This window comes from Balaenoptera physalus, assembly GCF_965194825.1.
Source record: "Balaenoptera physalus genome assembly, chromosome: 9".
Taxonomy (NCBI): domain Eukaryota; kingdom Metazoa; phylum Chordata; class Mammalia; order Artiodactyla; family Balaenopteridae; genus Balaenoptera; species Balaenoptera physalus.
In genome coordinates this window covers 70,849,589-70,873,671 of record NC_138888.1, presented here as the reverse complement: position 1 = coordinate 70,873,671, position 24,083 = coordinate 70,849,589, and the positions used below count along the sequence as shown (strand labels likewise).

At 38.9% G+C, this 24,083-nt stretch overlaps 3 long non-coding RNA genes across 6 annotated transcripts in view; 1 reads left to right on the top strand and 2 right to left on the bottom strand.

The window, feature by feature from the left end:
• The window catches only part of LOC309666540, a 444,368-nt gene extending 432,190 nt beyond the window's left edge, over positions 1 to 12,178 (top strand). For 2 of the 3 annotated variants that reach the window (XR_014267155.1, XR_014267156.1), the window contains one exon: positions 2,240 to 5,165. This is a non-coding gene — a long non-coding RNA (uncharacterized lncRNA). Of the gene's footprint in view, positions 1 to 2,239; positions 9,297 to 12,106 lie in introns of those variants that run through there. The other variant, XR_014267154.1, reaches the window with a different exon arrangement.
• LOC309666543 lies at positions 499 to 5,785 on the bottom strand. The gene is made up of 2 exons (XR_014267160.1): positions 5,681 to 5,785; positions 499 to 3,651 (listed from the first exon to the last, which is right to left on the bottom strand). It is a non-coding gene; the product is annotated as an uncharacterized lncRNA (long non-coding RNA).
• A 1,626-nt stretch (positions 12,179 to 13,804) lies between the features above and the next one.
• LOC309666546 overlaps positions 13,805 to 24,083 on the bottom strand; it is a 198,851-nt gene continuing 188,572 nt past the window's right edge. The window contains exon 4 of one of the 2 annotated variants that reach the window (XR_014267164.1): positions 13,805 to 14,773. This is a non-coding gene — a long non-coding RNA (uncharacterized lncRNA). The remainder of the gene's footprint in view (positions 14,774 to 24,083) is intronic. The other variant, XR_014267165.1, reaches the window with a different exon arrangement.

The window sequence follows — 24,083 nt, the reverse complement described above, 5'->3', positions numbered from 1 at the left end:
TCTGAACCGTAGCTGTCTACTTAGTCCAGGATGAATGAATAGTGTCACCAATAGATTTATTTTGTTAACAGAAAAAAAAAATCACAACTTTTCATTAAGTTATGTATGACTTTTTATTCAGATAACAGATAGCTCTCTGTTTCTTTTCTACCTGTTGCTTCTCCTGGGGGAAATTTATAAAAAATGTAGTTAACTCCATCCAAAGATGCAGTGAACTGTTCTGTGAAGCGCATATCAGAGAGTTATTTATTGTTCTCTGAAGACATAAATTAAATTCTGAGTTAATAAATGTAAAGCACTTAAAACAGTTTCTGGCCCACTGTATGTATTCAAAATCAAGAATATGTTCATTTCTTTTACAGAGGGCAATGGGCAAGGAAGAAACGATTTGGCATGAGACTCACTGTCCTTTTTGTTATCTGAATCACAGTCACAAATTTAAGTTTCTAAACATGGAAAATACACAAGCTATATTCTTTTATTTTTCTTAACGTGATGATCTATTTATTTATTTAGTTTTGGCTGTGTTGGGTCTTCGTTTCTGTGTGAGGGCTTTCTCTAGTTGTGGCAAGCGGGGGCCACTCTTCATCGCGGTGCATGGGCCTCTCACTATCGCGGCCTCTCTTGTTGTGGAGCACAGGCTCCAGACGCGCAGGCTCAGTAGTTGTGGCTCATGGGCCCAGTTGCTCCGCGGCATGTGGGATCTTCCCAGGCCAGGGCTCGAACCCGTGTCCCCTTCATTGGCAGGCAGATTCTCAACCACTGCGCCACCAGGGAAGCCCCTGTGATGCTTTTTGATGTGTCAACTTGGCTAGGATGAGTTACAGTCCCAAGAACTCTGTTTCTAGTCTCTTCCCAGTTAGGGTGGGCATTCTCCCAGGACAGTTGGATAGCAGAAGGGAGGCATTGACCATTTCGTGGGATACGCACCCCTCCTGCCTGTTATTCAATCCAACACTAATCTAGGCTCTGCTGTGAAAAGATACTGTACATGTGATTCAGTTGACTTTAAGTTAATCAAAAGGAAGATTATCCTATGTGAGCCTGACCTAATCAGTTGGAATTCATCTGGGGTGAGTGTCCTCCGCCAATTCACACAGCAAGGCTTGGAGGGGAGAGCAGAAACTTCAGTAACATATGTCAAGGCAAGCCAAGAATAGGGGCCAGGCTCCCTGGGCATTCTGTTCTCAGGTTAAAGGATGGTAGAAGTGTAGCTAACAGGCATCTTGAGAATGACAGCCTTTCACCAGTCTGTGTGTCTCCTGAGTTACACTACTCCCATCTGTTCTAACTCTCCACATCAGGTGCTCAGTTGTCATTGTAAATCCCATGTCTTTCTCTTTTTTGTTTTAATGTCTGGTGTGGGTAGCGCATATGTTCTAGTAGCTAGCTTCTTGAGAAGAGGTGCATTGATATAATTTTTTTTTAGATGTTTGAATGTCTGAAAATTTTCTTAATTTTACTTGATTGATAATTTGGTTAGAGATAGAATTCTAGCTTGGAAATAAATTTTGTTTAGAATTTCAAAGGTATTGCTTAATTTCTTTCTTCTAGAGTTGCTGTTAAGAAATACAAATTCATTCTGATACCTGATTATTTGTATGTGACTTTTTTTTTATTTGAATCTTATACAACTTTTATTTGGCTGCAAAGTTCTGAAAATTCACAATAATATTTGTGTGAGTGTGTTTTCATCCATTATGATGGATACCAGTTAAGCCTTTTTAATATGGAGAGTCTATCCTAAATTTCTAGGGCATTTTCTTGAATTCTTTCATTCATAGTTTCCTCAACTCCATTTTTTTCTAGCCTCTCTTTTTTGAACTCATTATTTAGGTGGTGGACCTTCTGATCTTGTTCTCCAGGTTTTCTCATTGATCCCATTTTGCATCTTTTTCCCTTTTTAACTTTGGGGAAGATCTTCTGTCCCAGGAGTAATTCCCTGGGATAGTGGAAAAAGAGATAGAATTTCAAGGCGAACAAGTCTAGTTAAGACCATCTCATTGTCATGCCTAATAATCTGGCTACATAGTCAGAGAAATGAGATTGGAGAATTGGTTACGTGAAGGTTTGGCAGAGGATAGTAGATGGACCTTTCAAAATGGCCCCAGAGCAGAAGTATAGTTGTGCCCTACGTGAATCCTGAAAGCTAAAATCTCCCACTGTGAAGGAGAAAACCCAACCTGAATGAGTCGCTCAACCTCTTTCCTCATTAGTGGTTTTTTTTTTTTTTTTTTAGTGAGCTCGTGATCTAATTGGCCAAGACGGCAGGAATCATGCTACACCTGGAGTCAATAGTAAGTGTGTGTAGAGTCTTGACTGTCCCAACTATTGAGAAGTGGTTGAATTCAGAACAGATGTTGAAAATAGAGCTTATAGGATCTGCTAATGCATTGGATGTGAGGTGAGAAAGAAGGAGGTGTCTAGGGTGACTTCAAGGGTTTTTGCCCAAGCCAAACAGTAATGCCATTTACTTCAGGAGAAATGTGGAGTGAGCTTATGTTCTAATCTGGACAGTCAGATAATTCCTCCCAGGATTCTCAATCTGAAGCAAGTGACACAGAGAGGAAGGGGCTATCACATTTATCACAATGGCAGTGACAGAGCCAGATCAGACGCCTGCTACCCATGCTGTCCTTTCTGATGCTAAATCCCTGGTGTTCCCCTGATCTGGCCATTATCAGGCCTGGTTCTCCAGCTTCTCATTCTTCTGGTCAGCCCTCGGTAGTCTCCACTTCCCAATGATCTCCATCTACGTAGATTTAGTTGCAGCCGCAGCCTGACTGATGGGTGAGCATGCTGTGAGGCATTAGTTTATAGTCAGCTGGTGGTCTCAAGAGAATTGGCATCCTGCTGCCATAGCAACCCAACTAACAGAAGCTAGCTTGGGTCTCTATAACATAATGTGTGATGTGTATGTTTAACTTAAAATATGTTGTTTTATGAGCATACTGAACATCCTACTAATCCCTGCCTGTCAGATCTCCCATCCTTACCAGATCTCCCTGGAAACCACATTTACCGGAAGCAATGATCTTGACAGTATTTTAAAATTTGATCCAATAATGAGTTTTATGAAGCTGTTGGGGTTTTTTTGTTTGTTTGTTTTTTTAAATAATGACCCTCAGTATAAACAAACAGATTGCTTTACACCACATTGCAATTCAGTAAAAATATTCTTGGTGTGTGTGGGAGGAATAATCTAATTTTTTCCCTGAGTCTGAGTTTTTACTTCTTATATCTTGTTTTATTGTACATTTTCTTAAAAACTACCTCAATTTTGTGTGTGTGTATGTGTGTCTGTGTGTGTGTATGGGATTAGACAGGGTGTATATTAATCATTGAATCTTTATGGAAGATCATAATTAAACTACACAAATATATGTAAGTTTTTCTCTTATGGATATTCCACAGGCCATATCAAGCATAACGACCTTCACTGTTGGAAAATTATTTCTGATATATAATCTAAGATCACCTTACTTTAACTTACCATAATTCTCACTTGATTTATCATTAGTAGAGATGTTGAACAATTGATATCTTTCTTCATGTCAAGCTCTATGCCACTAACAAATTTTTCATTTTATGGATTATTTACTTTATGAGTTCCTTTGTAATAAGTAGGACATTCTGGGGCATCCTATTTACCTGTGAGTCAATACGTATCCAAGCATCATTATCAGAGATAAAACAATTGCTAAAAGAGTAACAGTCTGCTTTCACACATATACAGACACATTTGCATATTCTGAAAATGTCTCATTTTACCAAAAGGGATTATTCCTAACTTGAACAATACTCTGTTTATGGTTGCAGACAACACCCCACCATGTCATTTCATCTTGAAAATATATGCCTCTGTTCAACATCAAGGAAACTAGTCAAAATTGGGTGGGGTGGGATTAGGGGGATTCCACAGGGCATGACTCATGGGTGTTAAAATTTAGGGAAATGGAAATAAAATTTGGGAAAATGCCAAAATGGAAATAGTAAAATGCCAGCAGTACCTTAGAGTAAAAGTGTTGGAGTGATCGGGAAAGAATCCTTAAGAACCCACAAAGACTCAGAATTATCCTTCTTCATGGCATCCCAATATCATAGGCACTTTAAAGGACCTGATGCAACATGATACCATAGGGAGGGGAGCAGAAGGAAAGTGTGAAAAAGAGGACAGCGCATATGACAACGTTGCAGAGACACCAATGCAAGTCTTTCCTGGGAAAAGGGGAAAACGCATCTTCTGCAGGACCAGTGGCTGCTTCAGGGAGGGCTCGGGATGAGACTTAAATCATTCCACAGTCTCCAAGCTAAGCTCAGCCCCAATCACCCAATGAATATTTTCAGTCTTGCAGAGGAATCACAAATATTTGTAAGTGGCATATTGGTAACTGACATAGCAATGAAATAGTGGGGCCCATTAACAAGATTATTTGAAGAGAAGTCTTTTAGAAGACAATTCATAATTATTTCTGAAATTAGTCCACTGTTTCAGATGTGACTGATGCAACTGATCCACATTTGAGTCGTCAGGCGTTCAAATCTGCCCACTACCACAGTCATTTTCTCTTGCTGTTTAATCATCAAGATTCTTGAAGTAATTTATTTCCCTGGCAGCATCGTAGCTTTGGGGAAGGGGAGGAATAACTCCGGGGCAATTAAGTTTTTTATTTGCATATTCTAGATAGTCTCTCTCTCTTTATAAAATAAAAACAATACAGTAAATAGCACTTTTCTTGCCAGTGCATCAACAGTAATTCTGGACACAATCCTCACCCTTTCACAGATAATGAATGCCCAGAATTGACCACTAAAACTGAATGAGGTTGAAAAGTTACCTGCTTCAAACTGGCTTGATTTTTTCCAAAGAACATTTAAAAAACAATGTGCCCATCATAATAGCCTAGTATACTGTCTTCCAGATATCCAGCTGCCTACCCGGCCTTCAGATGAATGAATGGCCCTCAACAGGACATCGTGGTGGCTGCTTGGATTATGTTACTCTTTCTACCTCCACAGTTTCACTGCTTTTGTTTCTTCACCTGAGATACTCCTGCCTTCTCTCTTCTCCTTATTTAATTCTTCCCAGCCTTTAATTCCCAGATCCCACTCTCTCCCTGAAATCTCAGTTATTCCAGATGTTATTAAATTCTTAGGCCCATAAATTCCTATAGCATATTATTACAAGGGGACTGATGTTTATTCAGCTAAAAACAAACAAACAAACACTGTTTTCTGTTAAGTTCCAGGTATTATGGACTGGGAATATGGAGATCTTAAGGAAAAAATATGATTGTTCTCCTTAGGAGCTGACTGTTGACCCAGACATATATATTTTGTCTTCCTATCTAAATCTCAATCTCTTTTTTTTAAAAAGGGATCATATTCATGTCTATTACTAATAGGACCCCTACATCCAACCCCAAGCTTCCCAATATAGAGATGAGAACGTATCTACACACTAGGAGTCAATAAATATTAGATTTCCTAATTATACATAGAGTCTAAAAGGAAAAAATACTTTACCGTAAAATCTATTCAAAATTATTCTGATGCCATGCTAATAGCTTCTAGTCATCAGAAGTTATACTTTCCATGCTACTCTCAATGCATTTCTCTGCTCCTTAGATCTCTGGTGCACTATGTAATGATTTATATAATGATTTTTTATTTTACTTACAATAAAGCAGAGTGGTGAAAGGTGTAGGATCTGGGGCCAGACTGCCTGGATTCAAATTCTAGAATCTTATACATGTGATCTTGACTCACCTTAGTTTCGTCATCTGTAAAATGAACATGATACGTATAGTAACTTAGAAGGTAGTTGTAAAGATTAAACAGGCTAATGCGTATAAAACATTTAGAAAACTACCTATCATGTAGTAAATGCCTAGGAATTTTTATTCATGATTATTATCATTATTCATGGCACCATTAAGAAGTAGTCAGCTGTTGCTATTCCACTTCTAAGGTAGAGTATTTGAACCAAAAAAGGGTATTTGATGTATTCTGAATTACAGTGGACATAATTTCTAAAGGCAGAACGTGAACTCCCTGAATTCACTGGCTTTGGAATAAGCACTGAGCTGTTCTAGCATCTTCCACTGAACGGTCAGCTTTCAGGCTCAGTCCAGCACATTATTTTGGTGTTTTGAGGCTGCATGAAAAGGATGAGTAGATATGGTCTCTTTTCTCAAGTAGTTGACTCTCTGAGTTGTGCTAAATAGTGTCACACTACCTTGTCCTCCATGCTACTGTAATAGATGTTAGTGGAATTTTCCTTAACCAAAATCTAAGAAGGTACATGCTAAATTCCACTGTACTTGAACTTCCCTACAGCAGTAACATTATGTGAGAAATTGGGGTTGTTTGTAGAGATGGTGTATCAGAATAACGAATCAGGACTCAGCTGCAGATGGTAGAACTCCAGCTACTTTAAACAGGAAAGAATTTATTAATAGGTGTAGGTAGCTTAAAGAATTTCCTCCAGGGTCAGAAAAGTGATTTCATAGCTACATGACCAGGAAAAAGAATAGCTAAGAGAAATGCCCAGCCATGACACAGAACTGTTCTGGTAGAAACCCCATTGCTACCATCTCATACACCTTAGCACCTATGACATAGAGTCTGGGCACTGAAACCTCCACTGTTACTGCCTTCAAGGGCCAAATTCCTTTGCCAACGTGCAAGCAAGAAGATCCACTAGCCATGTGTTCAGCCACTTCCTCACACTGGCAACTTTCTCCTTCTAAGTCTTGCAGAGCTGTATGTGCTTGGCAAAACCAAAGCCGTGCCAGAAACCCTACCTTCGAGAGAATTTGTGTTTTTTAAATTCTTCTTCTTCCTCCTCTTCCTCCTCCTTCTTCTTTTTTTCAGTTTAGGAGAGAAGCAGAAAGGGGTTAAAGCAAATGTTGAGAGAGACAATACACAGTACACACCACTGTTCACATCTGTGGTTACTCAACACTCTTCTTCCCGTATTTCAGCTTCTAAACAATGAAACAGCAACTACACCATGCTCCCTCTTATATAAAGCAACGATTTTTCTTCCAAATAAAAATGCTCTCATTCTCTCCCCAAAAAGGGAGATCTGAAGTCTTGTTGGGTGATATTCATTACTCCTGTAGACTGGTTGGAATTCTTTCCTGATTCCTGTAACCTATGGACTAAATAATAAAATTACTTTTTCAAATGGAATGGGAAGGGGATAGGAAAAACAATTAAATAATATGAATATATGAAAAAGTAGGAAAGTAAACGTGATTGGCCACTACAGTCCTCTTTTCTGAAGCTGGTCATGATATTCCACATGGTGTCCACAACCTTTTTCTGCACTCCATTTCATGTTCTTTTTGCCCTCAGCCAAAGCCTCAGCTGGTTTAGGTTCTTTAGGCTGGGGTGACCCAGCCTTCCTTATTGAAAGGTGTGCATCCTGGTAGCTTCATCTGGATAGAGTTACTGGTCTCTGTTAACTCTAACTATGGGCCCAGCATCACCAGGAGGCAACTCAGAGGATGTCCTGAGTGCATGTCCCATGATTCCTGCCCCGCTGTTCAAGCAGCAAAATGATTTCCCGTGATGATCAAGATCTTTAACTAATTAACCTCCTGTGTTTTTTGGTTATTTGTTCAGGGGTATTAAAAACCTCAGAGGACTAAGTGTCACTACCAACTTCCATTTCAATGGATCTGCTGATGAAAACATTCTCCCTTGAATACTAAAATGTTTAATCAAGGAAAGGCCAAGGTTGTAGGGAAGTGAAGTGAAAATTTTTAAGCAGGTCATTAGGTGTAATAGCGAGGGATGCCACTCTCACTTCTAGTCCCTTGGTTTCTGGATCCCCTACATTTCATCTATAGAGAAAAACGAAATCTCAAATTGCCTACTGGCTCAGAGTAAATATTGCATCTGCTATAAGAGCACCCAGAGGTAGTGGTATATGATTAAGAATGAGCTCTGGGGAAAAAAAATGCCCCTATTTATAACATTTGATGATTTGGGTAGTGTAAACACTCCTACCACGTCTGACATATTGAACACAGAATTGGGAAGAGCTGTGCAGTAACACATCACTGTATAGTATTTCCACCACAAAGGTACAATAAATATAACCTGAAGAGCAGAGGTAGTAGCAAAATTCAGTAAGATAACTAGGAAATGATGAATTTTGAGTATTGATTATTTTTGTTTTTAATATAATTTAATTTTAGGTTTATATAATTTAATTTTAATAATGGTTGTGTTTAACAACTGGCTTATAAAATTTCTGAACACTTAACAATCAGGTCCTGCACCCTGGTATGAGTAAGCGCCTGCACACCACTGAGGGCATCTTACACTTGCCCAGCCCAGATGCCTCAAAACTCTTGTCTAACTGTATCCTCCATAGTAAGTCTTCCATTTCTATAAAGCTACTGCTCCAGTGTATCCCATGAGCAATAGAGTATTGTTTATTACTTTCACTGAAAAGGGAGTTTCTTGATCTGAAGCAATATTCCATGAAATACTATAGGAGTGAATAAAATATTCAGAAATTCATTGCATGGTTTTGGTAACAGACCCATGGTGTGGAAAGAGAAAGCAAATTTATATCCATATTAACTGTCAGTTGTCATGGGCCAATCCTGACCCCCTTCCTGTCATAAGGAACACCTTATAAGGCCATAGAGTTAGGTTGAGGGAAATGTGGAAATGCCGTAGGGGTAAGTGCACTTGGAGTATGAGTACTTGATCCTTTGGGACTGTTGAAGACCCATCATATACACATTACTTCTACTTTATGAGGGGGTATTGCTGAACATGCTCAACTTTATGGAAGATACATCAGTAATAACAAATAGTTTGTGATAAGGCAGTTCAGGTTCAAGTCCATTTGCTGTCTGAAAGTCAGGCACTCAGCAGCAAACCAGGATTTGTCTATTCTCTGTTGAAGAGAGAATAGATATTTTTCCCAAATGGCTTGGTTTTGCTCCACCATTGCATGAGTCTGTGTTATGATTCTCTTCTTAGGGCTTTCTAGATCAATGAAGCCTGGCATGGACACCTGTCTTAATCTGTTTGAGCTCTTATAACAAAATACCATACACAGGGTGGCTTATAAACGTTTACTTACATTTCTGGAGGCTGGGAAGTACGTGGCACTAGCAGATTTGGTATTTGGTGAGAGGTCATTTCCAGGTTCATAGATGGCCAGCTTTTTTCTGTAACTGAAATGGAGCAGGACCCTGTGGTCCTCCCCCCTCTGCCATGTCCTCCGCCTGTCTTTTGTCTGTAGAAAAACTTTAGTCAAAGAATAAGTGTAATCAGAGAAGTGAAAAAAAATTCAGAAGCAAAGGAAAACAGTCAAACAGGACAAAATAATAATAGTTTAGTCATTAAGCAAAGTCAAGGATCTTTAGTTCCTCCTCAAGGTCTATAGAGAACATTCTGAGCCATATCCTCATATCCTTTGAGCTGTCTTGTAGATACTGAAACCCCACCAGGTGGAAGAACTATTGATACATGATGACCAGACTGTAGCCTTGACATAAGCTGTCACAATTCTGAGAACTGGCCTCATACAAATGGAAACAAACCGACCCTGGAACTGAAGACTAACTGTACTGAAAGCCATCAAGATGACACTGGTCAGACCACGGCATGACCAATTTCAAGATGACTGTCAGAGCTGACTCTGCTGTTTCTACATGTAGCCCCTCCCTCTGCCTAGAAAAGCTCTTGCCCACTGATGGTCAGTGGGGGAAGTCAGCCTTTGGACAGGAGTCCGCCCTGCCCCTCCCCCACCCTGTTGCTGGCTCCGAAATGAAGCAAACTTTCCTCTCTACCACCCTTGCCCCTTTATTGGCTTCAGAGCGGTGAGCAGCCATTCATAATCACAACCTCATGTGGCAGAAGGAGTGAGGGATCTCGCCTTACTTATTTATTTATAAGTTTGCATTATTTTTTATTTAAAAAAATTTTTTAATTGAAGTATAGTTGCTGTACAATATTATCAATATATGTTACAGGTATACAATATAGTGATTCACAATTTTTAAAGGTTATCCTTCATTTATCATTATAAAATATTGTCTATATCCCCCATGTTGTAAGATATATCCTTGTAGGTTATTCTATAGCTAATAGTTTGCACCTCCTACTTCCTTGCCCCTATACTGCCCCTTCCCCCTTCTTTCTCCCCACTGGTAACTACTGGTTTGCTCTCTCTATCTGTGAGTCAGCTAATGTTTTGCCATATTCACTAGTTTGCTGTATGTTTTAGATTCCACATATAAATGATATCATAGAGTATTTGTCTTTCTCTGTCTGACTTATTTCACTTAGCATAATGTGGGGCCTCTTTTATAAGGGCACTAATTCCATTCATGAGGGCTCCACCCTCATGACCTAATCACCTTCCAAAGGCCCCACCTCCTAAGACCATGTCCTTGGGGGTTAGGATTTCAACATATGAATTTTCCAGGGTGGGGGGAATACAAATATTTAGTCCATAGTACTAGCCTAATTTTAAAAATCTGTCTAAATCTGGTAATCTTGTGACCTTACTTATATAATCAGGACCCAGCTGGTTCCATTTCAAACAATTGATGCAAATGAAGATACAGCTTCCCATGTCAACAAATGATAGAGGATCCCTGCACAAATAAGTTAGTAACAAAATTATCCATTAAGGTAATTATATAGCTTAACTTCTAGATCACAATGAACTGTTCTCTCTGCATGTGAAGATAACTTAAACCGTACACTTAATTATTTTTAAAAGTTAATGATAGGAGGGATGTAAGCATAATTTAGATTTATATAATAGAGCAATAGTAGGCTTCACCAGCTATCATGATGGAATATGTAGCAATTTTGTCCATATAGATATTTCTTGAATGTTAGTGGCAAGAATTTGAGCCCTCACACCTTAATCTAAAAAACAAACAAAAACCAACACAACCTTCCAATGGCCAAGGATTGCTATTCAGGTTCAAAATGTAAAGTAACAGCTGCAATAGCTGAGTCAAGTTTAGGTTACCAGGCTGAAGTCATGTTAGTAGCACGGAGGCAGAAAAGTAGAATTGGGCACCAACTCCAGGTGGAAGGCAGATCACCAGCATACAGAAGACTTAGAGGCAAAAGGACTCCTTATGCCTGTTAAATGTTCAGCACTTCCTTCTCCTTCAGTCTGAGAAGGCTCTCAACCCAGCTTTTGCAGCAAGTTTGTGGAACAATGATGCAGAAGATGATGTGCAAGGAGACCTAATAAAACTGCGGGGAGGGGGCTTTCCTGGTGGCACAGTGGTTAAGAATCCATCTGCCAGTGCAGGGGACAGGGGTTCAAGCCCTGGTTTGGGAAGATCCCACATGCCGCAGAACAACTAAGCCCATGCGCCACAACCACTGAGCCTGCACTCTAGAGCCCATGAGCCGCAACTACTGAGCCCGTGTGCCTAGAGCCCATGCTCCACAACAAGAGAAGCCACCGCAATGAGAAGCTCACGCACCGCAACAAAGAGTAGCCTCCGCTCTCAGCAACTAGAGAAAACCCACGCACAGCAACGAAGACCCAATGCAGCCCAAAATTAAATAAACGAACAAATAAATAAATTTATTTTTAAAAAACTGCAGGGGAAATAAAGGCGTGTAGTTGGAGTAACACCTCCTTTTTAAAAGCGTTTGATATAAGACATCAACATCCCTGGCAAGGGGTCCTCTTCTTTGTGTTTGAACCATCCCAGTGATAATAGGTCTGCCGTTTCCCAGGGCAGCTGATTATACCTTATGGACAACTCTGCCTCTTAGACACCATCTTCTCTTACCCTTAGGTAAAATGTGCCTTCCCTCGGTGCTACCAATTGGTCCTAAGACTTGAGATTAGAGGGTCAATGTTATACTTGTCCTCTCCGTGGTAGCTTTTCAAAATCAGAAGACAGCTATCACGCCCATCTTCTCTAGACTTTTCTTCTCCTAGCTTAAAAAGTCTCCTGTCTCTTCAATGGCTTCTCATATGGCATGGCTTCAAGTTGTGGTAAGATAATATGTTTGAAATAGCCACCACTTTTTTCCTTGTAATAATTTATCAATGGCTGGGGAGGACTTACCTTCAACAGCAGAAGGTGAGGCTGCACCAGCAATTGAGAAGAAGAATGACGACCAATCTTTTGGGCTCTCACAACTTCTCATTTGAGAAAAGCAGTCTGCAGATGTGGACTCCGCTCCCACAGGGCACCCTGACTGTGTAGGCTGAGGATGCTGGTCCTTGTACATTCCCAGGACATTAAAGGGAAGTGTTCTGATGAGAAAGACAGGCAGACTCTGAGCACTGATGACGTTCTTCAGGCTGAGAAATATCACCCGTGCTCAGGGCTCGCCTTTCTCATGAAACAAGTAACAGTGAACAAATAGAGAGGAAGTAATGAGCGCACAGAGAGGAAGTAGTGGTGATTTGTAAGGAAAAGTTCTAGAATGTATTTGACAGGAGCCAGACAAAACCAGTTTTTTCTGACAGTTTCCGTGAGCCAATTCCCAGTTAAAAAAAAATTATAAAATTTATTTAGAAAGCTTTTCTCTTCTGAATATCTTTCTTTTTACTAAAACCCTCTTCCAGAGGAGTTCCCAGGACAGAGGGCAATGCCACAGTTGTGGTCTGCACATGCAGACTGGCACAGACCATTCCTCCTTTCACTGCAGTATTTTAGAAAAAAATTAATCAGTAAATGGAGGCCAAAATTAATCACAGGGGTATCTAATATTAAAACAGAATTAGAAAAACAAAAAAAACTCAAGGGTCAAAATTGTTCCCTTCTCCAAATCTGACATTATTTCCTTAAGGCAGAGATTTCATTACTGATATTCTAGTCATTTCTTTGTTTCTTCTCTTTTCTTTTTAAATAAATTTATTTATTTTATTTATTTATTTTTGGCTGTGTTGGGTCTTTGTTGCTGCACGCGGGCTTTCTCTAGTTGCGGCGAGCGGGGGCTACTCTTTGTTGCGGTGTGCGGGCTTCTCATTGCGGTGGCTTCTCTAGTTGCGGAGCACGGGCTCTAAGCATGTGGGCTTCAGTAGTTGTGGTGCGTGGGCTCAGTAGTTGTGGCTCGCGGGCTCTAGAGCGCAGGCTCAGTAGTTGTGGCACATGGGCTTAGTTGCTCCGCGGCATGTGGGATCTTCCTGGCCCAGGGCTCGAACCCGTGTCCCCTGCATTGGCAGGCGGATTCTTAACCACTGCGCCACCAGGGAAGCCCTTCTTCTCTTTTCTTAACCACAATTAGTTGGAATATTAAAAATATTTTGTTTAAGATCAATTATACTCGTATGAATAAGAATATAATTGTGAGAGATGAAGAAAATACATTTCCCTATCTGGTAAATAAAATATGGGTAACTTAGGGTTTTTGATTAATGTAATGGGGTATGGAGGAGATTAATCAAGGTTTTTCTGGAATAACAAGAAATAGACCCCAGAACAAGATAAACAACTTTTCATATCCATTTGCTTACAGGCTTCCATGACCATGAGCAGTGGACTGAATTGGGTGGAGGGCTTATAAAATTTTTATGAAAGCTTCTCTCACTGAAGAAAAAGGTCTAACTTCCCTGATAATGGAAAATTTCAGGTGGAAATTGAAATTGCTAAAGATCCTTGATCCTTATAATCAAATTATTTTTTGTAGTTTCTTACATATATATGTAATTATGTATATACACACTACTATATATAAAATAGATAATCAACAAGGACCTACTGTATAGCACAGGGAACTCTGCTCAGTACTCTGTAATAATGTGTATGGGAAAGGAATCTGAAAAAGAATAGATATATGTATATGTATAACTGAATCACTTTGCTGTACACCTGAAACTAACACAACATTGTAAATCAACTATACTCCAATAAAAATTTTTAGAAAAAGAAAAAAAGAGAATAACAGGGGAGAATGGAGAGAATGGCTTCTTCTCAACTCTTGCAAATAGCCTATAATTCAGAGTTGCATGTTGCCCTTTACAATATTTCCATTGGATAGGAATTTGTGTTCATCTTCTCACTGATTCAAAAAGCATTTATTTAAAACCTGTTCTGTGTCAGGTCTTGTTCTAGGTTCTGGAAATAAAACAGTGGGAAACAGAGATGTAGCCTGCTCTATTATATAACTTATACTTTAGTACAGAGAGACAACAACAACAGCGATAAAGGTTAAAAAAAGTAAATAAGACAGATTGCAGAGATAAATCTTAGAGCTTATATGAATTTCCTATTGTAGTTATAAATTGTCACAAATTTAGTGTCCTAAAACAACACAGATTTATCTCTTACACTTATGATGGTCAGAAATTTAAGTGGGTCGGCAGGGCTGTGTTCCTTCTGAAGGCTCTAGGAGAAAATCCATTTCCTTGCCTCTTCCAGCTTCTAGAGGCTGCCTGCATTCCTTAGCTCATGGCCCTGCATTACTCTGTTTCTGTTATCACATCTCCATCTCTGACTCTGCACCTCCTGCTTTCCCCTTATAGGACCTCTTGCATTGGGCTACCTGGATAACCCAGGATTTTATTTCAAGATCCTTAATTTAATCATATCTGCCAAGTCTCTTTTTCCATGTAAGGTACCATATTCTAGAAATTAGGACACAGACATCTTTGGGTAGTCATTATTCAGCTTACCACAGAGCACCTTAAGTGAACTGTTCAACTTCCTGCATCTGGTCCAGACCATCAGTCTTCTGCATCCAAATGCACTGATCCTTCTCCTTTACCAAGGCTGATTCCCCTCACCCTCTGTTCATGTTCAACCTGCTGAAGACACAAGAGTCCATTTTGATGTTCTTTGATGTTTCCTACATTTTTAGCTACCCTCCTTCACTCCTATAGTGTTCTGAAGCTGGTGAGAACAAACCTAACTTATCCAAAGATATCAGTAACTGACAACGGATTCATATGTCTCTCCATTCAACAAATATTTACTGAGTGCTGCTTATGTGCTAAATGCAGAACCAGAGTGAAAAACAAAACAGCTGTTGCTCTTGCCTTGCTGGAACTTTTAATCTTGAGGGAGAGATAGCTATTAAATTATCTAACACATAGATAATTATGCATTCCAGTAAGTGTTAAGAAAGAAATGAAAAGGATTTGATGACATAATAATTAGGGGAGTTAATTAGACAAGGAGGTCAAGGACAGACTTTCTCTGGAGGGAACACTGAAGCACACACTGAAGGATGAGCAGGGCCCTTCCATGGGAAGGAAGGGAGTGTGGTGGAGAAAGGCCTGTGTGGGTGCTTTCACAGGAAGGGCAAGCTCAAAGGCTCTGAGATAGGGAAGAGCTTGATAACTTGGAAACATGTTTAAAAATCTGAAGAATAATGTGTTGGGTGGGGAGGGGCATCTAAGATGAGATCAGTCTGATAGGTAGGGAGAGTATAAGTTATGCAGGCTACAGACCATGGGCAAGACTTTGGATTTTATTTTAAAGTGCATTGGAAAGTTACTGAAGGATTTCAAGGTGAGAGGAAAGTGATCTAATTGTATTTATGCTTTCAAAAGATGAGTTTGGAATGCCCTGGTGATCCAGTGGTTAGGACTCTGCACTTTCACTGCCTAGGGCTGAGGTTCAATCCATGGTCAGGGAACTAAAATCCCACAAGCTGCATGGCATGGCCAATAAATAAATATTGGCCAATAAATAAATAAATAATATTTGGCTGTTGTGAGAATAGCTTGGGAAAAGATCCAAGATGGAAGCCGAGAGACTAATAAGAAAGCTGGTGTCATGGAGACGGTGAAGGACTTGGACCAGAGCTGGGCTGCATTGGAGGCGAGAAGTGGGGGAGATGGGAGATGCTTTTTGGAGTAGGAGCAACAGGATTTGCTGGTGGATGAGATACAGGGACTGATGGTACGTATGAATCACGTTTGATTCCCGGGTCGCAAGCTTGAGAATCTAGGTAGATGGTGGGACTGTTTTGTGAGATGGCAAAGACCAGAAGAGGAAAGTCAATAAACTCCTTGTTAGAGCCCTTAAGTTTGAGATTTTTGTGGAATTTCAAGAGAAGATGTCAAGTAGGCAGTTGGATAAATGAGTCTGGAGGTCAGAGGAGAGGCCGGAGTTAGACATAAATTTAGAACCTATCACCATAGAGATTGTATTTGAAACTATGGGAATGGGTGATATCAGCTGGGGAGAGAGTGTGGAAGCACAAAAGGAAATTTCTATGAGATTGGATCAAGGTCAGAGACATAGAGAAAAATCAGAGAAGTATAGTGTCAACAAAACCAAGAGAAGAGAGTCTTTGGAGAAGAGCAAGTGGTAACAGAGCTCACCACAGCGACCATTGTTGTTGGCAAAAAAAAAATTACATAAATATAAATGTATTTTTATAATATATATAATATTATGCACTATATTACATAATTACATATAATCTATACTCTATAATTATATAATATTACATAATTATGTTATATATTATATAATATTATATATAATTATTATAGATGATACATAATATAAAATTTATAGATATATTTATATATCCTAAAGGAGAGCAGCTTCAAACTCCACACCAGACAAGTACAAGGTCACACAACATGTTAAGAAGAGATATTTTCCTTCATTTGTTTCTGAGAAAGCCAAGAGCAGCCCCTGACTGCTGGAAACTGGTCTGATGCTCACAGCCAGGCCATGCTGTTCTCCTATTGGACAGAAATTCACAGAACATCAGACAAGGTCACTCTGACACTATGATAAATGAGTCAAAACAAAAGCACCATGCAACCCACAAAATAGCAAACATCTCCAGTTCTCAGCTAAAATGAGTGATGGCTACTTCTTTACCAACTACAGTTGTATCCCCATTTTAAGCCTCCCTCCCCATAGATCAGATTTGTTTAGACACCCTGTCATAGACTTGCTCCTGCTTTCTGACAGCACTCAATCTAGAGTGAGCCCCTGCTTCCTTCAACTCTGCCCAAAATTACCCACCCAAAGCCTAAATCCTATAATAGCATCTTTCTAACTCGCCCTCCCTGAAGGGCTTTATAGCGCCCCCTAGTGGGCATTCTCCTTCAGTGCAATAGGTCTGCAGAGCCCTGGTGGTCTTTGGTTGAAGGGCATTAACATTTTTAGATCTTTTATACACAGCTGAAGTGTTTTTAATGCTCTTTTGTGTTTCTGAATTCATTGAAAAATACATGCAGATGATCAATTGAGTTTTCCCTTTTCCACAGCCAAAAGATGGATTAACTGTAAGTTCATTTTTATATGATTTCTTCTATTTTTATAAACTAGCTTTTAATCATGGAAGTATTCCATGGACACAGTAACAAATTTAAAACTGTAGAGAAGGCATGCAGTATAAAGTATGACTCTTCCTTTAACTATTTTCCTGTGGCAGCTCCTCTGCACCACCTTCACAGAGGGAACCTTTGCTAACCTTTTCTTCTGACTTGGTTTTTCTCATTGCTGTCATACTTCTATTTCTAAACTTATAAACTTTAGACATTATCTATTGATCTTCTGCAATGAAACCTGAAGATGTTATCACATTAATTTTCCTTCCACCTTTTTTTCTCAGTCTACTTCCCAAATATTTTTAGTTATACCTTTATTTTTAAACTTCTAGGGTTCACAATAATCTACCAATCTATCTATATCTATCATCTATCTATCTATCTGTCTATCTATCTATCTTTCAATCTATCTCTATATTCTCGTAGAGTTCTCTATATGTCTTCTGTGTTTCTCCTGTAGGATAATTTTAAAAATGAAACCCCCAATGGGATGTATCAATACAATATAAACATGTAAACATTATTCCCTGTAGAATCAACTATTATGGCAGAAGCCATAAATGAGAACTTCATATCAATAAAACTTTGCCAATCATAGTAGAAGCTTCCAAGAATCAAGGCCTAATGAATCTTCTTTAAATTTATTGCCATCTTTCTTCTCTATTCTGAGTGACAGTAGCTATCAATACTTTCACATCCCACAAGACCCGCATCCTGAAATGCTTGTTTTGTTTGATCATACTCCTTTCTTGACAAATTAATGTTTAAAGTGTAGGATGTATTCATAGTAAACTTTATAAATCCTTACTTGTCTGAAAATGTGTTTGAAAATAAATTGTGGTATAAAATTTTTGATTCAAAATCTTTTACCTTAAGAATTTTGAAAATGTTGCTCAATTTTCTTTAGCATCCACTGTTAGTAATGAGAAATCTCAAGTCAATCTGGTTCTATTCTCTTGCAGGTAATTTGGGGGTTTTTTCCTCTCTGCTTTTATGATTTTCTCTTTATCCTTGGGGTTGTGAATGTTCAGTGGGATATACCTACAGAGGAATATTTTCCAATGCTGTTTGGCACTTGGTAAACTGAAGACCAAAAACTGAAGGTAGAGACATTTTCTTCTTTTATCTCTTTATGTTCTCCTATCTGCTGTCACTCAGAAACCCTTACTTCTAAGATGTTGTGTTCTAGGTTATGGGAAATTTTCTCCACTCTATCATCCATATTACTAGATCACAGTTTACCAGATAAGTAGTCAAATATGTGCATTTAATAATTTATTAAATCCAATGATTATTTCTTAATTCAATAATTATACACATTTTTTTCAAAACTTTTTTTCTTTATTGCTCCTTTTTTAAAGCAGTGTGTTTTTATAAACATAGCAGACTCCTGAATTTTGCAGAGAATAGACTTATTAAGAAGTTAACTTCTGGTATCTGAATTATCTTTGCTTTCTCCAAGGCCAACTGTTCTGTTTGCTCACCTTGGTGCTCCTTTTTCATGCTATGGATTTCCTTTAAACATCTGGAGATCCTTGGTGATTCAATCATGTTGGATAAAGGACTTGGTTGCTTAGTATGAGTGGCTGGAAAGGGTTTTCTCAGAGACTGGTAAATCCATTTTCTTAACAGATCCTTCCTTTGATTAGGTGGTTTCACATATGCTTTGTGTGATGGGACAAGGCATTTTGATGAGCAGCTTTTCGTCAAGGTTAAGTAATGGGCAACAGAGAGGCAGGCTGGGGATCTCCACCACTGCCAAAGTGGGGGGACCTAATTCTAGAAGTGCATTACTTTAGCATTTTAGTCTTGGGTGGAATTGTTTAGTCCTTTCTTTCCCCTCTTCTTTTTTTCCCCTTCCTTCCTTCCTTCCTTCCTTCCTTCCTTCCTTCCTTCCTTCCTTCCTTCCTTCCTTCCTTCCTTCCTTCCTTCTTTCCTTCCTTCCTTCCCTTCCTTCCTCTCTCTCTCTCTCTTTTTGAAGTTTGGAATTAACTCAGGCTCTGCTATGCTTTTTTTCTTCTGGCCACAAAACCTCTGGTGTGTTGGGCTGTAATTTTCTCTGCTCTGATTTCTCCATCAAACCAATACCAGCTGAAAAGTGCCAAAAATGTCTAGCCCATTGATGGCACATTTTCTAAAAGTTTTAGAGTGTTATTGTAGATTTTTTTTTTTAGAAATATATCCTCTTGTCATTTCATTGGAATTTTAAAGGAGGGGATGGAAGGTGAGAGAGGAAGACGGATTCCTGTGCTCAACTTGACATTTTGAACAGGACATCTGGAGTTCAGATAGAAGTGCCTACCATTTTGTGTTAAAGTAAATGGATTAAGTTTAAAATGTATGTTTCATTCTCACTCAGCTGTGGATTTTTCCAAAGTCCCACTTTCCCTCCAAAGTGCCTGCTAAAGAAAAATAGTTTTCACGAATATAATAAATAAGTTAAGCATTTGCAACAACTATTTTATAAACTAATATTTGAATACTGGAAGGCAAATTAAAAACAATAAATATTTTCCCAGTGAAGAAACACTCAGACATCTTACCTCCTGTCCTAGTCCCAGAGCCTGTAAAGGCAAACCCACTGGGGCTGGCTGGGGGCGAAGAGGAAAGCTTGCTCCAGAAGGAACTGTCTGAGGGATCATAAGAATTTCTACACCTGGGAAAGGGGGAAATAAACTACTGGTTGAAAAAAATTTTTTATTTAAAAAATAAAAACAATAAATACAATTCAAAATTTTCATGACAATTCATTCCTATTCTTCCTCTAATGAGCTATATTTGACACCTCTAAGCTTAGATTACGGTGGTACTTTCCAAAGAAAAGACCTATTTTCTACACAAGCTAAAATACAAACACAAACTAACTTCCTAAGTGACAGTATGATCAGTGCTGTTTATTAGGATCTTAATAATTTCCTTAATTAAGTCACTACACCTGAAATTTCCTGTCTTATTTCCCTCTACAAGAGGGAATATTCCCTCTTGTAAAGCTTCTGCTCCTGCAGTAAGTCCAATAATTAGCTTTATGTATCATTTCTCCATTGAGAAAATGAATTAACCTTAGTCCTGTGTTGAAGGACCCAATCTCCCTCACAGATTTGCATTTGTATGTGCATGTGATACTTTATTTCCTTTCCAAAGTATTAAACACAGAATACCCCGAAAGGCACAGTAAAACTGTGAAACCATGAAAACAATATAATAAATGCAAAAAAACAGGCTCTGAGAGAAAGGAGAGGTTTGGGAGAGATGGGAATGAGAATTACACAGGAGACTGCACCTACCAAGGGAAGCTTCTACAGCTGATCACACACAGTAAAGCACCAGTTATTTCCCAGCATTGATGAAAGATCTTTGCATAAGAGGATAGCAGCCAGTAAAGGGGGAAAGAGCTGCTCATTTCCTGTCCATACAGAGCGTCACCCTGAGCTCAGCAGTGTGTGTGAGCACACGCACATACATACACGTGTGTGCACATGCAGAATGCATGTAGAGAATATGCTGTCTCTCAAGAGATTCTAACAGGTTTTATTGAAGATCCTTCTCAACAGTTCAGAGGTCTCCCCTTCCTCTGAGAATCCCCAAGGAAACTGTCAGAGGAAAGCCCATTAGTGGCCTCAGTCAATGACCAGGAAGGAGCAAGTAAGCCAGACTTCCAGTGAGCCAGGCTGTAAATCAGAATGGACCCCAAATTCTACCTGCCTTATGAATCACTCTTACCCAAGGAATATGCCTTGTAAATGAGAACAATCTAGAGTTAGCAATGACTCTCTTACTCTTTTCCCCAGATTACCAATGAAAGAAATGAACAAGTCTTATATACAGAGTTGTTAAGATAGAAGGGATGAATTCAAGTGAGCTAACAAAACCTCTCTCCTTTTCTTCAGTGTTTAGCCCAGTGTACTGGGGTTTCAGAGTTAAGCCTTCAAATCCAAAGAGAAGAAAAGAGGATTTCTACAAAGCCCAACACAAAGAGCCCCACCGTTCGTGGTGCTTTAACACTTACAGATTACTCAGGAATCGTTGGGTGATGGCTTTCAACTTTGGAAACTTAACCTGGTAAATCCTCCTTCTTCCTTCTTTTTTGGACATGCCACCATTTTCATCATCACATATGAAATAACAGTAATGACAAAAACAACTTCTATTTATAAAGGTTAAATATTTGTTAAGAACTGTGCTAGGTTTGCAAACATTACATCATTTAACCTTTATTAACGACGCTATGAAAAGCATTGTGTCTACTTTTGAAAGGAAGTCACTGAAGGTGAAGGAGATTAAACAACTTGTCCAAGCTCACCAGCTGGTACATGGCAGAGCCAGAATTTTGGTCTCCTGACTCCAGATGCATGCATACCTGTCATCCTTTCATGACTGAGCCCCACACAGAAAGGTCATGTACTCAAATACACTCTAGCTTCAGAATTTCAGAGCTTGAGGAGAACTTAGAGACAGCCAAGCTCTTCATTTTGTAGACAAGGAAATGGGAGGCCAGGTAGGTGAGTGACTGGTCAAGATGATGGCATTTGCCGAAGGGCTCAGGGCTCCTGACTCCTGGGAGAGAGGCTTTTCCGAGATACCATCTTGCTAAATGGGAAAATACTTAACTAAGTGAGATGACCCTATATAAGTTTGCCAGGAACTTTTAAGGCTTTTTTTTTTAACTTTTATGTTTGGATATGCTCAGTCCTCAACACGGAAAAGTGAGTGTTTTTCCTTTCTTTCAGAAGAGAAAATTTTAAATACTTTGACTAGAATTAATCAACGCCTGGCAGGGTTCCAAATTCAATTATGTTCACATACTAAATATAGTTCAATTTAAAATACCATGATTCAGTCTAATGAATGGTTTCTATCCAGATTATTCTAGTGCTTCTATCTGTGGCTTGCTTCAATAATCATCTTATTCATCTCCCTGAAAGTGCTAACTGAAATGTCTCCCTTGAGATTCTTCATCTTCTATTCTTCTCAGGAAGATGAATTAGAAAACAATCCTGGAAACCTGAATCAATCAATATTTTCACCATGATTTCCTTCAAGTGTTTTCCTCTCATTTTTGTATCAACACATTCAAAATTTATTTAATGTCTCTTTTTCCCAGAGTGTTCATGGGTTCTGATATGGCAATCAGCAACTTCCTAGAAATGCTGTTCACAGGGCCCAGCATCCTTGAAGGCTCTAGAGCATCACATTTCAAGGGGCCAATAAGGATGTGTTCACTCAGATCTCATCCTCCAGTTTGCTTATTATATGGCATTATAATATTGCCATCTGTCTTTGGGACAGAGGTGTTGGAAAAAACAAACCTCTCTCCCTTGACTTCTGTTTTCCCTAAAGTAATTCTGTGTTCTATGGCTATGTCTTTGAAATATACCAATATTCAATTATGTCATCAACACCATAATTTCCTTTATTTCCCATTGCTTGTTATTCTCTCATAAGGAATATTATTCTTTGGTCTTTCATCCCTTGCCCAAAAAAAGTCAGTTTTTATTTACCTAAGACAATATGTGAATATAAGATTTTTTAAAGTAATTTATCATGATCAATTACTCTTTACTATATACAGGACAGATAAAGTAACTGAAGAAATTATCTCCTCCAAAAAAAGATAGATAGTGATTCCATGCTAAGTAATAAACAATTTTGTCTTTTCCATTTCAACCTTTTAAAAAGCCAGAAAAGGGAACCCTCCTACAATGTTGCTGGGAATGTAAATTGGTTCAACCACTATAGAGGACAGTGTGGAGCTTCCTTTAAAAACTAAAAATAGAGCTACCATTTGATCCAGTATTCCCACTCCTGGGCATATATCCAGAGAAAACCATGATTCAAAAAGATACATGCACCCCAATGTTCATTGCAGCACTATTTACAATAGCCAGGACATGGAAGCAACTTAAATGTCCATCAACAGATGAATAGATAAAGAAGATGTGGTACATATATATGATGGAATATTACTCAGCCATAATAAAGAATAAAACAATGCCTTTTGCAGCAACATGGATGGACCTAAAGATTATCATATTCAGTGAAATAAGTCAAAGACATATGATATCACTTATATGTGGAATCTAAAAAATGACACAGATGAACTTATTTATAAAACAGAAACAGACTCACAGACTTAGAAAACAAACTTACAGTTACCAAAGGGAAAACGTGGCGGTAGCGGGGAGGATAAATTAGGAGGTTGAGATTAACATATGCATACTATTATATATAGAATAGATAATCAACAAGGACCTACTGCATAGCACAGGGAACTGTAATCAATATTCTGTAATAACCTATATGGGAAAAGAATCTGAAAAAGAATAGATAAATATTTACATATATATTTCTGAAAAAGAATATATTTATATAGTTTTTTTTTTTTTTTTCTAGTCTGCAATTCAGATCATGTCACTGTTCTTTTCAATACTTTAGTATCTTGGCTTTGGGGTTAGAAAAACATTTTTAATGGCTTAAGTTAGGCAAGGCCCTTCAAGGCCTGACCTCTGTACCTTCACCTTCACCATTCTCCCCCATACTCTGTATCCCAGCCACCCTGAACTGACCACCCCATGACTTGCCTCCTCTCTGGACCTTTGTTTATGTGCTGTGACTTCTTTTTGGAGTGTTACCTCTCTCTCCTCTCCCCCACCTCTTCTCCTCTCTTCATCACTAACTTTTCCTTTTCCCAACTCCTTCTGAGCTTTCCATCCTCAGTTAGGCATATTTTCCTCTGGGAAACATTCCTTATTTCCCCAAGATTGAGACAGGTACCTCTCTTAGTATTCCCATCACCGCTTCTGCTTACGACACTCATAGG